Here is a 14,021-nt window from a genome sequence, read left to right as displayed (position 1 = left end):
GCCAGGCTTCACCATATCTGTACTTTGACCATCGTCCACCATACCACAGAGGCTTCACCCGCTTGGCCTGTTTGATTGCAGCACAGGTCTCACAACTGTGGATGACCTGTGAGATGCTGTCCATGGAAAGGTCCACCCCTCGGTCACGGGCCCATCGGTATGTTGCATCTCTCCCCTGATGACCAGAGGCATCATGGGCCCAACGAGCTAGGAATAATTCTCCCTTGTGCTGCCAGTCCAGATCCACCTGTGATACTTTCACCTTGGCAGCTCGGTCCACCTGCTCGTTGTTGCGATGCTCTTCATTAGCCCGACTCTTGGGTACGTGCGCATCCACGTGTCGAACTTTCACGGTCAGCTTCTCTACTCGGGCGGCGATGTCCTGCCAAATCTCAGCGGCCCAGATGGGTTTCCCTCTGCGCTGCCAGTTGGCCTTTCTCCAGCGATCCAGCCATCCCCACAGAGCATTAGCTACCATCCATGAGTCGGTGTAGAGATAGAGCCTCGGCCACTACTCTCGTTCAGCGATATCCAAAGCCAGCTGGACGGCTTTAAGCTCTGCAACCTGACTCGATCCACCTTGTCCCTCGGTAGCCTGTGCAACTCGTCGTGTGGGGCTCCATACTGCAGCTTTCCACTTTCGATTAGCGCCTACAATTCGGCAGGAACCATCAGTGAAGAGGGCATAACGTCTTTCAGTCTCCGGTAGCTCATTATATGGTGGGGCTTCCTCAGCACGAGTCACTTGCTCTTCCTCTTCTTCAGAGGATAATCCAAAAGTCTCACCTTCAGGCCAATTTGTTATAATTTCTAGAATCCCAGTGGTCGGCCCCGAGTCTCACCAGGCACCTTCTGCCAGAGGCTCCAGGACAGACCATTGTTCCCGGCTGCAGAGTAGAGCACATTCTTCACCTCTGGTCCTGTCCTGACTGGGCCAAGGGCTACCGCATGAGCGATTTCCTGCTTGATCTGGGCAAAGGCTTGCTGCTGTTCGGGGCCCCAGTGGAAATCATTCTTCTTGCGGGTAACCAGGTAGAGAGGGCTCACGATCTGGCTGTACTCGGGAATGTGCATCCTCCAGAAACCTATGGCGCCTAGGAAAGCTTGTGTTTCCTTCTTGCTGGTCGGTGGAGACATCGCAGTGATCTTATTGATGACCTCAGTGGGAATCTGACGTCGTCCATCTTGCCACTTTACTCCCAGGAACTGGATCTCTCGGGCAGGTCCCTTGACTTTGCTCCTTTTGATGGCAAAGCCAGCTTCCAGGAGAATCTGGATGATTTTCTCTCCTTTCTCAAACACTTCCTTTGCTGTGTTTCCCCACACGATGATGTCATCAATGTATTGCAGATGTTCTGGAGCCTCACCCTTTTCCAATGCAGTCTGGATCAGTCCGTGGCAAATGGTGGGACTGTGCTTCCACCCCTGGGGCAGTCGGTTCCAGGTGTATTGCACACCCTTCCAGGTAAAAGCAAACTGGGGCCTGCATTCTGCTGCCAAAGGAATGGAGAAGAAGGCATTGGCAATGTCAATAGTGGCGTACCACTTCGCTGCTTTGGACTCCAGCTCGTACTGAAGTTCCAACATGTCCGGCACAGCGGCGCTCAATGGTGGCGTGACCTCATTCAGGCCACGGTAGTCCACCGTCAGCCTCCATTCTCCACTGGACTTACGCACTGGCCATATAGGGCTGTTGAAAGGTGAATGGGCCTTGCTGACCACCCCTTGGCTCTCCAGTTTGCGAATCATCTCATGGATGGGAACCACAGAGTCTCTGTCGGTGCGGTATTGCCGACGGTGCACTGTTGCTGTGGCGATTGGCACCTGTTGTTCTGCAACTCTTAGCAGTCCCACGGCAGAGGGGTCATCTGAGAGGCCAGGCAATGTACTCAGTTGTCTGATATCTTCTGTCTCCACAGCAGCTATCCCAAAAGCCCAACGATGTCCTTTTGGGTCCTTGAAATATCCATTTCTGAGATAGTCTATGCCGAGAATGCACGGGGCCTCCGGGCCAGTCACGATGGAGTGTTTCTGCCACTCGTTCCCAGTTAAACTCACTTCAGCTTCCAGTACAGTCAGCTGCTGGGATCCTCCTGTCACCCCAGAAATAGAAATGGGTTCTGCTCCCACATACCTTGATGGCATCAGAGTACATTGAGCACCGGTGTCAACCAAAGCCGTGTATCTTTGTGGGTCAGATGTGCCAGGCCATCGGACCCACACAGTCCAAAAGACCCGATTCTCCCTTTCCTCTACCTGGCTAGAGGCAGGGCCCCTCTATTCCTGGTCATGTTGCATGTTGCTCCCTTCCGATGAATACGTTCCTGAGGTCCCTTCAAGAGGATCGGTCATATTATCATTCCGGTACCGTCTGGAGTTCTGTGTGCGGGAGACCGGAGCAATGTTGACTCTAGATGCGCTTCTTGTGGTAGTTGTCCCTCTTTTTAGTTCACGTACCCGAGCTGCTAAGGAGGAGGTGGGTTTTCCATCCCACTTACTCATGTCTTCTCCATGTTCCTGAAGGAAAAACCAGAGGTTACCTCGTGGGGTGTATCCTCTCTCCCTGGTTGGGGGTCGCCGGTTCCTAATGGCAGAGACTCTTGTTGGTTCTGGTGAGACCTGGTAAATCTCTTCCTTAAGTTCCTTTTTCAATTTCTGATGGCCTTCTTCAATCAAGCTCCGGACTTGCTCAGCCAAAAGACTTGTTTCCACGGATGAGACATGGGTGCGAAACGGGGCTGTGACGGTGTCCTCGTAAATCCTCAGTTTGTTCACCAAGACGCCCACCCTGTCCTCACCTTCCCTCCATTGCAGCGTTGCCAGGTAACGGGAGTATATCTCTGGTCCAAGGCGTGCGAACCTCAACCACATCTGTGACGTGCACTGGACACCATCTGGGCTCTTAGGAAATCTCTCATCTTCTGAGAAAATGATCTCCAGCACAGCCAATTCCCTCAGGCACCGGATACCTTGTTCCATTGTGCTCCATTTTCCTTGGTGCACCTGGAGGTCTTCTTTACAAAGGTACCTGTCCCTTACACTTGTAAGCAGTCGCCGCCAGAGGCTGAGGGTTTCTTGGGTTCTCCCGATCCCCTGGTCAATGACCACATCCCGGGACAGAGATCCCAGTTGCCTGGCCTCACTTCCGTCCAGAATGGTGTCATTGGCTGCAGCGTCCCAGATGCGAAGCAGCCAGGTCAGGATAGACTCGTTTGTCTGGCGGGTGAATTCCCTCCGCAGGTCACGCAGCTCACCCAGGGATAGTGATCGAGTGATGATCTCCGGTTCTGCTTCTTCTGCTGGGTGCGAAGGTCCTGCTGCATCCTCGTCAGTCACTATGCGGACTGATTTGCTTTTTGATTTCTTCTTCTGCACGGGGGCAACTGCAATCGGTTTAGGTTGTTCTGGTTCAGTGATGGTTTGCATGGGGACGCTGACAGTGCTTTTGGTTCCCTTCTCCTCTGTGTCAGTCTGCGTGGACATGGACGCTGTTGTCTTGCGTCTGGGTTCTTTCTCCTCTGTGTCAGTCTGCGTGGACATGGACGCTGTTGTCTTGCATCTGGGTTCTTTCTCCTCTGTGTCAGTCTGCGTGGACATGGACGCTGTTGTCTTGCATCTGGGTTCTTTCTCCTCGGTGACAGTCTGCGTAGACATGGACGCTGTTGCTTTGCATTTGGTTCCTTTCTCCTCTGTGTCAGTCTGCGTAGGCATGGTGTTTGTTGCTCTGCTCTTTTTCCCTCCCTCATCCTGAGGATGCTGTGCCATAGCTCTGATTCTAAGCATGGTGTACATGGTGCAGGCTGTGCAGAGAAGACAAAGCAGAACTGACAGCAAGTTTATGCCGTCTTTGACATCCAGAGGGAATTCAATATTTTCAAAAACTGCTGTGCCTGGCCTGAAAGGCTGGAAGAAACCACTCTCTACTCCTCCCACCAGGGGCTGGGTGCGATTGTTGAGGAGATCCCAGACATAGGAGCCCAGACTAGGACAGCCAAACAAAACTGAGTATATATTCCGAATGGTATTCATCGCCTCACAGGTTATTATGCTGTGGACATAATAAACCAATAAAGCAATTCTCATACCATTTCCTGGTTTTAACAGGAGTAATACAACAGGCAGGTAGTTCCCCATGTGAGGGAAAATATAGAGAGCAAGATACAGTACCCATGCAGACCAGCTGAGCACCATGGTGAATAGATTTCTGTTTATACAAAATTGTAATTCTGACTTTTTCTCAGAGCAAGCCCCACGTTGGGCGCCAAATTATGTACTAGTTTGAAAACAAACCAGTGGGAGGCACTAAGTCAGAATAACAATTTAATGGCAATTAAAGAAAAGGGGAAAAAAAAAAAAAAAAGGGTAAAAGAAAACACTGTCAAAGTGACAGAGTCAAGGTACAACCTGACACCCTGTTAGGCAGGGTGGTGGTAGCAGTCTGGTAGAATGGTGGCTGCAGTCCTCTGAAGCAGTGATCCTGTAGTAAAACAGTCTGCTCTTCCTCAGGAAGTCCAATGGTGGCTGTGTAGCTCCTGTCCTCTGGAAATCCAGTGGGAAGCCGGTGTCTCTGGTGTTCAGCCTCAGCTTATATCCACGCTGGGATGCTTGGTTCCTCCCTCTGGGTGGAGCATCTCACAATGGGGTAACAAGTCATGAGGCAGAGTGTTGATTAGGCTCATTAACAGAAGATAATCCGGAGGGAGTTATCTCTGAGTCAGGCGGCAGGACAATGATGGGCCATTAACAGATAGTCTGGGGGGAGGAGGCAAGGAAACACTGCCCCACCTGATTTTAACAGCTGATGGGGATGGTAATAGAATACACTGCAACCCAGGACACATATCTATCAAAGATTCCCCGGTGAAAGGCTCGAGTGAGCCCCCCTCCCCAAGGAACCTTCCCCTGGATGGTTCTATCTTGGTTTACAAAATGTGTTCTGGAGAGGACCTTGGGGTCTGGGGCACACTGATCCCTAGCTACGAGACTTCTAAAATGTTTTGTCTCCTAGTTTGACAAATAAGTCTTAGAATATAGGCTAAAAACCACTAAGAATACAAAAGTTATACAACAGTATATAGAAGGGGTATAAAAGAAAAGGCAAAAAATCATCATGGCATCACTTTCAATTTGACTATTGAGGGCATCAGCTTCCTAGAAACTCTCAATGAGACCCTTGTCAAAAATCCTTCTTCTTATACTAAAAAAAACACAACTATATTTGTGTATTTACTGATTTCAAAGGAACTCCAGTGGGAATGGTTCAGGTGTAGCTGTCCATGTTGTAGATAAGTAGTGTTATCCTACATGAATTCCATCTCTGATATCTAACAAAGTGTGAGCACACATGATGTGTTTTCAAAAACCAGGATAGCCACTACTTTTTCTGTTGCATGTGGATTACCTGGTGTCTGAATTCTCTCTGCAGTTTTCTTTCAATTAGGATATCACAGGGCCTTTCTTTTCAGCTTGGCTGTACACTTTCTTTAAAATTATGTTTATGCAGAGCACTTCCCCTTTTGTTTCACTGGATGGATATTTGTCAACAAACTTATCCAGAAGAAGATTTGGAAAGCTATGCAAACACATGCAGTGTGTTACTATAACCCTGCTTCCCCTAGAAAGCCACACTAAAGATATTTTAATTAAAAAGTCTGAAAAAATAACAAATATTAGAAAACCAGTAAAATAGAAGTTACTATTTTATGGCAGCCTCCAAACATACAAAAAATGCCTCCTCTTTAATAAGCTATCTTTCATTTCATTTATTTTAAAGGAAATGAAGAATTAAGCAGTGAACTGAAGCAGAGCCCATTCTTCTCTACACTCCAGAAGAAGAGCTGACAACACCAATAATTCATGTAAAACGTGCCATACTACACTGACATCTGCAAGGAGTTCATCATTCTTTGATATTGTTTTCTTTTATGAATCTTCTTTCTTTTCCTTAGACTAACTACCTCCCTCCCCCCTCCCTCCCCACCCCAACATTGTTAAATTAAAATCTGGCAGCACAGAGTACCCTGAAGCATTCTACCCTGAAACTGAAGACAAGCTGGAAGATGCAAAGACTAGAGAACCTGAATTTTTCCCCTCAGCTGGCAGCTGCTTTTTGTTACTTTAGGCTCATCTTAGTGAAACATTACCAAGACAAAAGCACTAATGTCAATCTTTCACTGACCAGTACATTAATATAATTTTCAGTAACTGAGAAGTAATTCCTGGATCCCATAGAGCAGACCCAGAGGAAATCTGTGCCAGGCAGAAGTTTAATTATCACGCAGGATATTAAAATCCTGGTATCAATGTTGTCAACATTTCAATAACAAGTATGGTTCCAAGAATCATTGCTGTTTGGAATGTATCTGTAATCACTTCTAATGTAATAATATCTCTTCAGCAAGGCCTGTTAATGTTGGTTAAGTCAGCAGTCATATTAATCAGAGGTACAGATGGATAATTTCTGCCTGAAAACAGCAGCTGAACTGATTATAAGTTCTTGCCAAGTTTATGCAGAAGTACCTGCATTCTGAATTCTATGCTTAAATTTCCTCTGATTCCACAACCAAGAAAGGAATTAAAATTTCTTGCAGAACTGCTGAATATGCTGCACCTGGTGAATCTTGTGGCAAGCCTCCACCTTGCACTCTGGCTTGCACACAGAAGGGCTTCTGCAGTTTAATTCAACTTAAGGCAAAGTGGCATCCCAAGAAACCAATAACAAAGTGATGGATCAGCTGCCTCAAACTGCCCCAGGCTACTCTGTGCTCAGTCACACTCAGTGAGATTCTTACAATTACAATCGCACCTCTCTAGTGCAAACACACCAAAGCCAGCCCTCCTGGCCCACTCCCAGAAATGGAGAACAAGTTAATGCTCATTAATTAATCCAGGGTGCCATTTTTCTCATTCTAAGGAGGACTTTCAAAATAGGTCAGAAAAACCTCATCCCACAACTCTGCTCTTTGCATTGACTATAAATAGAGCCTCACAGTGATCAACTCAGCTGAAGCTGACGTTTGCATGGCCGATTCTTAGGACAGAGTTTATTTATTTACAGCCAATGATTAAGACAGAGGATTTAAGAGAGACTAGTGCCCCACTGCACTGGCAGCTGAAGGTCAGGTGGGAAACCTCAGTGTATGTGAGTTGTGTATAAGCACCTGAATCAAGTACTAAACTGTAGTAGAATGAATCTTATTTCTTCTTTCTTTCTGTGAAAGGACAGGGACCAAAGTCTCTATGTCCAACTTAACCACTCTGTTTTGTAGCAATTCATGGAATCATAGAATCATAAAATCATTTAGATTGGAAAAGACCTTTAAGATCCTTAAGTCCAACCATAAACCCAGTGCTGCCAAGCTCACTGCTAAACCCTAAGTGTCACATCTACATGTCTTCTAAATAGCCTCTGGGATGGTGATTCAACCACTTCCCTGGGCAGCCTGTTCCAGTGCTGAATAACCCTTTTGGTGCAGAAATTTTAACTAATATCCAATCCGCCATGAGCAGCCACTTTCTGAAGGAGATGCTGTGGGAAATGATGTCAAAGGCTTTACTAAAGTCCAGTTAGACACAACCACAGCATTTCCCCCATCCACCAAGCAGGTCACCTTGTCACAGGAGACTTTGTCAGGTCAGTCAAGCAGGACCTGCCTTTCACAAACCCATACTGGCTGGGCCTGATCCCCCAGTTGTCCTGCCATGTGATGGCACTTAACATGATTTGCTCCATGAGCTTCCCTGGCACCAAGATCATACTGACAAGCCTGTAGTTCCCTAAATCATCCTTCCAGCCCTTGTAGATGGGCATCACACTTTTTTGTCTCCTGTCAACTGGAACCTTCTTGGTTAGCCAGGGCTGCTGGTAGATGGTGGAAAGGAGATCAGTGAGCGCTTCTGCCAGCTCCCTCAGAACCCTTGGGTGGATCCCATCCAGCCCCAAGGACTTACGTATGTAATAGTAACAACAAAGTAGCAACAACACTCCTTCCCTAAATCTCAGGGAATGCCCCATACAAAGTGTGCATGCAGGACCTAGGTGTTTACCTCCCCTGTCCCTGTCCTCACAAGGACTGATGGTATGATGGTGCAAGACATCATAATTGCTGCTCCCAGTGGTTTTATAACTCTTGCTGTTTGTATTTTTTGTAAAGTACAGGTGCCACGCCATGTGCATGCACACTATATGCAGTAAGCCAGTTAAACTGACATTTTCAAAGTCATCTGACTGAAATATTTTCAGTGAGGAAAGAAAATAAGGGTATGTTTTCACTACAGATCATAACAGTGTAAAACAGGATTAGACAAGACAAAGCAGGAAAACCAACACAATTAGGAGAGGCATCTACCCCTAGCAGGCTAGTAAAGTGCTTTGGATTCAACAGATGCTTGAAGCCATTGCCTGGGACACAGACAAGTTGCTTTTCTACCAGGAGCCCCTTTGAAAAACACTACCTCTGCCTTCCAGCTGGCATATTTAATTTTCAATTTAAGAGTCTGACCCAAAAGGTCAAGGTGTCTCATGTCCAAGGGAGATTCCTGAAATAGCTGGTAATGAGTTAACTCAGATCCTAGAAACATTTTAGACACAACACATAAGTATGTGGGGGTAATCTGAAAAAAAAGTATTCATATAATAAAATTATTATATTAAGATACCTTTTAAGGGATGGATCCCCTTACTCCCATGACTTTTGTCTTTCCTTTAATTTATAGAATGCTCTATTAGTCAGATATCCTTATTCCAGCAAGATAAGAATGTAGAGATACACAGCACCTTACAGGAGAAAATTAGCTGGTTAATCAAAAAGTTACTACCTGTGTCCCTGATTGTCCATCAAGTACTCTGCTTTGTTATCAGCTCCATCTCCTTTTCACTAAAAGGCAGAGGACAAAGAACTCACAATGCCTATGAGTGATTTCAGAAATATGCTTTGATCTTGTCAATAAAAACACATGCTAAACTTCATCTCAAATATACATCATATAAGGCAGCAAACAAAAATCCACTATATAGATTCAGGCACTTAAAGGTCCTGGGTGAGTTTTTTACTCACATGCTTACTTTGGTTCATGATCTAGATAAAATTCATTCTATGTCTGTTTTATTTTACATTGAGCTGGCAGAGTTAAGAGTTCAGAGAGCAGCTTTTAAAAAACATTTAAATAAAGCACTTACAGTTCCACTGAAGAAAGTCTGCTACTAAAAAAAAAATCTACATCTCTTCATCTTTCTATTAACAGGGGACTTTGCATCCCTCTTAGTTCATTTGCCATATATGCGGACTATCATCAATGAAATAGATGTTCATATATTTCCCCCAGCTTTAATCCCAATTCTGCAATTTTCTTATTGCATGACCTTGGGCACCCATTTGCCTTTGGTCTTATCTTGCTCATTGTAAAAGAAGAGCACTGCAGTTTACCCATCTACCTCATAAAGGTGTTGTATTGACTGACTGATAGCTACAAAGCACAAAAAACATATAAAAATGCTAAGTGTTGTTATTATACCTGAGCATCACACAGTACTCCATAAATTATCCAATTGCCTGAAAATAAAGTCATTATTATTATTTTATCGTGTTTAAGCTAGTGTGGCAGTTACGACACTTTCAAAAGCCATCTTCATTTACTACCAAACAAGGACACAATGAGGCAGGAGCTATGGAAACAGCTGTCAAGAAAAGGTCTCTTCTTCTGTTCTCAGAACATAAGCCATAAGCTGAAAGTGCTGGCTAGCAGAATAAATAAATCAGCACAGAATTTGGAGTTTATTCTTTTTTAATGCTCTCTATATTTAGATTATGTCTATTTCTGAAGTTCTTTGAACTTAGGTAAATTCTGTTTCCCTGGAGTGAGTGGCAGCATGAAATCTCAAAATGTTGTGCTATCGCCTATCCTTGTTTACCCTACACACTCTATTACCTACTGCTGTCTCTAAAAATGCATTTCTATTATAATAGTTCCAAGATCTTACTGAAGCATGCTGCCCTTCTAGAGCTACTGGAAATTACTTTGACTTCACAAAATTTATATTCAGGACAGTACTTCCCCCTGCTTCCCACACCACCTCCCAAAAGCCACATTCTTCTGCAGAAGGGTTTGGAGGTTTTTGTGATTCATACACTCTGCCTCATGTCATCCTTCCGCACTGCACAGGGTTCAAGGCTGCGCTTTTAGAGTGGTCTTTCCACTGCCCCCTATAATTGTTCAAATATCCAGCTGCTGCCTGAGCTCCAAAGCCAGCAAAGCATTATGTTGTACGAACTTCCTTCGATACAACCAAAATTGCTTCTACTGACAGTGGGACAAGGGGTGCTCACTTTGGCCAGATTCCCCTTCTATACATAAAGTGAATATCAGAGTGATGAATTGGAGGAAAACTACATGTTTTGAGTTTGCAAAGGCTGCTCATTCTTTTTTTCTCCATTTGAAAAATCCTGGCTGACAGAATTAAGTCTTCAAATCTCATTCAGTTTCTTTCCTTTTTTTTTTACTGCCTGCTTCTCACCAAAGCTGTAAAATAAAAGAATGAATCAGTAGTGTGTGTCCAATTAAAGCATGTTTACAAATAATTTCTCATTATCTGCTTAGAAATAATGATGATTTATGGTCATTCTGGGATGCACTGTAAGTTTGGAACTTTGTATTTCAGACATAAAATCTATTATGGAGTCCTGGTGCTTTTATTAAATTGTAGTCTCTCTCAGAGAGAGAACCTCACTCAGACCTCTCAAGGGACTTTGTATATGTCAATTTAATTTTAAAATCCTTTAAATATGTTTAAATGTATGCATTTTCAAGCTCTTGTGGCCATCTTAACCCGAAAAAAATCATACATAAATGATTCATGAGGCACTCACTTGCTGGGATGACAGAGAGGAGACAGAGAACCACACAAAGCTTTATAAAGTTTTGCCCTCCTGCATCTCAGGACACAAGATAGACAAAGACTGAATTACACCATACACTGGGTATGTTAGGTTTAAAATTAAGACAGCAAGCCTTCATCATCACCAAAGACATTTTAGGTAGGTGCCCATTTGCTGAGCAGAAGGGGGAGGGAAGCACCTCCCAGCACTGCTGTGATGGGAAAGTTGGGACTTCTCCCACACTGAGTGCCCAAGCACGTACAATGGGCGAAGGACCAAGGAATTCATACAGCTAATTCACAGCTGAACAACTGCTCAGTGGGTTGCTCTGATATACTAGGACTGTATGAAATTAGGAAATGTTGTTACTTCGTGCAGACTTGAATAGAAAGAAGCTTCCTGACACAAAAAAGACATAAGCAAACATCGTAATAGGACTAATAGTGGATTTACAGGAGTGAAAAGACCTATTGAATATACACACACAAAAGCATAATTTAATGTGTAAAGTGTCTGTCTCTTGATGAATAGGTTGGAAATTCAATAGTAAAAACATGCAAATGGCCATAAGATTTTTAAAGGGATAAAGTCTGAAAATAGTCTGGTTTCCATTCTAATAGAGTTACCATGATAGTTTTCCCATAAAGTCAAAGCTCCTTTATTGCTAATTGGGTTTGCCTGCAAAAAGCTTAGGCATTCAAACACTGTTTCCTTTCCTTTTATAATGTCTTGTTTTATAACTCATTCATTATCTTGTCTTTGATGAAGAAAATATATTTAGATTCCTGTGGGGGAAAAATAAAATACTGATGGTAACAACTCTATTATTGTAATCTGTTTATGCCCACAGGTTAGGAACAAGGAAGGGAGAGAATTGTCATCAGAGAGAGAGGAAATTCCCTACATGTTTTTCAATGACTATAGCGGCAGCTGGCTCTATAATTTGCATTATCATATATGAGTGGGAAATCACAACACATGCAAACTGACATTTGTAATTTTTTTGTGTTCTCATGACCACTGGCCCGAGCAGAAGTGGTGTAAGTGCTTGTTTCTAAATATAGACGTTGAAAGTAATGAAATCTAACATTAAATGATACATTAATTATTTATATATATATATCTAATGTTATTCCATTAATATTGTAGGGATTACATAAAACAAGATGCAGATATTTACTGATGGTAAAGAAGGTTTTTCTGCTGCAAGGCTAGTTAGCTTAGCATACCTTAGGTACATTTAGCCAGCAAAAGATCCCTTTTTCATCTTAAGAATCTTAGGAAACTACCTTCAAACAGCAGGCTGCTTGGCTTATACAGTAGGAACAAGCTCAAAACATTGCCAGAAGAATTTAAATTCTAATGGTTATGTTTCTACTTTCACACCAAATTTGACGTTAAAATTCTTACTGATATGTGAATAATGTGAATTAGTGGTTATGCTTTGTCTCAAACCTCACCTCCATTGGACAAATGTACCATGACAGCAACAAGACATCTGCAGTGAAACACTACACCAGAGCTTCTTATATGCCTATATTTGATGAAATTAAACTGGTGTTAGTAAGGTAGGATGTTTAGCTTTTACTACTGTTTCTATTACAGTCCTTTACCAAGACTGAAACTTCATTTCTCTTAATTGTAAATACCCTAAGAGTCAGGGAAAAACCTTTTACTAAAAAAAAACAAAACCCACACCTATATATTTTAAATTTTTAAAAAGATGTGCTACATTCTGGGAAACAGCAATGAAAACAATGCTAGAGTCTCATTGGAGAAAGAGTCCCCACCCAGAAATTTATCTTCTACTAAGTTCTGACAGGATTTTTCCTGGCTAACCTCTACTACTGAGTATCAGCGTGCATTCATCAGCTGCGCAAGGACCTGGGATGGAGAATTGATGAAGGTTAAAATTAACTTATTTTGTTTGGGGGTTACCTGTGGTCATGCTGTGGATTTGCTGGATTTGGTTCACTGCATGGCTGTACAGACACTTCTGCCAGTGTAAGGAGAGTATGAGCCAGAACAAATGAGCTGGTTTCTTTTCAGGTAAAACAGTGGTTTCATTTCAGGTAAACAACCCACACAACTGCAGTTATCTCTGCTTTCCACTTTGTCCTACAAATCCAAAATTAAATTCTAAACAATAAAGTGCCAGTTAGCTTTTAATTTCTCTCTTATAATGGTGAGAGGTAGATGTATATGTATACACACATATATATACTGGAATATATAAACTGAGAGCTTCTAAAAAGCAACTACAGCAGCATCTTTACCATAAGACTTATTTAAAAGTGAAAATGTCAAGTCCCAAACTCTACTAGTTTATACAAAAGTAAGGAGCTTCTCCAACTTGTATATGAACTCTCAGTTGGAACAAGAACCTAAGGAAAGTAAAAGGGTCAAAACTTCACCCCATAATGTTCTACAGGAGACAATCATGTAATAACCACTTGATAGTTTTAAAAGGGATCTAGAAGATTTGTTTTGCATCCATGACGTGTACTGTCAAGAGAAGTCAACAGTAAACTATTAATAAATTAGGATCTTTCTGCCAGTTTTCAGTATTTCTTCAAGGAGGGACTTGACATAAATCACTTCCAAGATATATTAAGACACTCCTGATTTAAGGTATTCAAGAATATTCTGGCATTGCCTTTTACTTTTGGGCATTACTTTAGGTTTCATTTTGGACAGCATAGATTCCCTTCTTTCTTATATGTAGGACAGAGATTATGGATTCAAGAACCTCAATATATATAATGGGGGGGGGGGGGGGGTTTATGCCAATTGTAGATGTTGTATTTGACATCTGATGCATAGTGCTACTAGTAAGGTCTTGGTCATAACATAGAGATGTAAACGTATGATTCATTTCTACAAAATGAAGCACTGAATATTTGGAATCAATAACTGGAAAAAATATCTACATGTCATAATAAACTTTTTGGTTCTGGGCCTGAAAATTAGTCACCATCTCTGATACTTGTTGGGCAGTGTTCTGGTTTTCAGCCAGGACAGAGTTAATTTTTTGGCAATAGGTGGCGGGGTGAGCCTGGAGCCTTTTGGGCATGTCTGGGTTGTTATTACATACCACTAGGGGCAGGAGAAAGTCAGAGAAGGTGGGAGTGGTCAGCAGTCAGGAAA

The sequence above is a fragment of the Corvus moneduloides genome, chromosome 1 (assembly GCF_009650955.1).
Source record: "Corvus moneduloides isolate bCorMon1 chromosome 1, bCorMon1.pri, whole genome shotgun sequence".
In the NCBI taxonomy this organism is placed as follows: domain Eukaryota; kingdom Metazoa; phylum Chordata; class Aves; order Passeriformes; family Corvidae; genus Corvus; species Corvus moneduloides.
The sequence above is the reverse complement of the archived record's forward strand: the minus strand, read 5'-3'. Positions refer to the sequence as shown.